The following is a 1,859-nucleotide window of genomic DNA, read 5'->3' on the forward strand; positions in this document are numbered from 1 at the left end:
CAATGTCAGCGCGATGCGCGGAGGTGCCGCTGCGGAAAACGCGTGTGTGTGGCTGCGGAGCTGTCCTGCTGCGTGCGTGCGGGGCGGTGTGTTAGCACGGGAGTTCGTACACGGCAAATGGAGCGCGACACCGTCTGCCTCTCCGCTTCTTTTTTTTTTTTTTCCCTTTCTTTTTTTTAATTTTATTTTATTTTTTATTTTTTTTAACGGCACCCACCCCGCCGGCTTTAAGCAAGGGGTCGGCTCGCCTTCGGGATTCTGCCTTAGCTCCGTTCGGTGCCGACGTCCACCGGCCCCGGGGCTGCCCGGAGCAGAGGTCCCGGGCCGAGAGCGGCGCCGCGGTCCCTTTTCGGGGAGAGCGCTGGGAATGAGCGCGACGTTAAAGTCCCACTGATACGCGTAATTAATCCAAAGGAACCCGCGGCAGCAGAGTTAACACCTCCGCGGGAGGAGGGGGGAAATAATCGAGGAAGCAATTAATAAAGGGCTTTAAAAAATCAATTTCCCCCTGCGCGAATTGGAAATGATGATGGAGGGGACAGGGATGGATCGCTGGGTGTCGGCAGCGCGAGTTGTTGCGCCTCTGTGTCTCGGCCGCGTCCTTCCCCCGGAGTTGGCGGAGGGGCCGCCGACGCCGCGTACCGTGACACGCGGAGCTGTCAACGCGAACGCTCCGCACGCATCACACGGCCCCGCATAAATAATACGGGCAAACGGGAGACGTGGGAGCAATGTCTTAGAGAAAAAAAAAAAAAAAAAAAAAAAAAAAAAAAAAAAAAACGAAAAAAAAAACCCCAGATGCCGGAGCCACACTCAGCCATGTGCCTGCGTCTGAGCTTGTGCACGGCGATGTTCACTGCTCTTCGGCTGCCAGGGTTTGCCCTCCCCGGATCCCTCTCCCTTCTCCCAGCCCCGCGCCACTCTGCCACACGTGGGGCTCCCGTCCTCGAGGACTGGGACAAACCCAACCCCCCAGAAATACAGCTGCCAGAGAGAGGGAAGCCCCCGTGGCAGTCCCGTTTCTCGCTGCCCCCCGGGACGGCCGCTGCCCCCCCGGCTCCAGCAGCCACGGGGCGCGCAAATAGCGCGGAAAATGAGCGGCCCGACGGCCCGGGCGGCAGCGGGGAGGCCGCCTGTTGGGGAGCACGGGTGTGGGGGCACCCGCCTCAGGTCGCTCCCAATGCAAAAAGCGAAACAAAGCATCGGAAAGGGAAAGGAGGGGGAAAAATGAAAGAAAATAAATAAGAATAAAAAGAAGCGGTGCAAGTCGCAGCTCCTCCCCCCCTTGGGACTCGGCTGCCGGCCCACGCAGGGGCGCGGGGGGTGCCGGGTCCGTCCCGTTGCAGGTGGGGAGCGGCCCCCCCGCAGCTTGCGGGCAGCGAGGGTGTGGAGAGGAGTGCGGATGAAGGCGAGGGTACTTTGGAGCCCGCTACAAACTTTGGCTGCCGATGCGGGGGGAGGAATGGAGCTCAGTGCCGCTCTGATAACGGGCTGGGGAGGAGAGGTGGGCAGGGGGAGGAGGGAGCAAGGAGGCAGAGGGAGGGAAGGAGGGAGCTGCCGTCCAAAACCCGTTCCCTGTAGAAACGGAGCTCCTGGGACACTGTTGCAAAACTACGGAGCCCTCTTCGCCCCCGCGGGGGAGAGACCCCGGCACCCTATGGAGCACCCGGATCCCATCCTTGCCAGCACGGCCTCAAGGAGCTCCGCGCCACCAACCCCCCGACTCAACCTCCCGCCCCCCCCAGTCCCTCCACGGAGCTCGGCGTTGATCTCTTCCCACCCCAACTTCCACCCCACTTTCTTCCCCCTTTCCCCATCCTCCCGCCTCCGGCCCCACGGGACTGAACACCCAGCAAAGC

This window comes from Numida meleagris, chromosome 1, assembly GCF_002078875.1.
Source record: "Numida meleagris isolate 19003 breed g44 Domestic line chromosome 1, NumMel1.0, whole genome shotgun sequence".
NCBI classification, from domain to species: Eukaryota; Metazoa; Chordata; class Aves; order Galliformes; family Numididae; genus Numida; species Numida meleagris.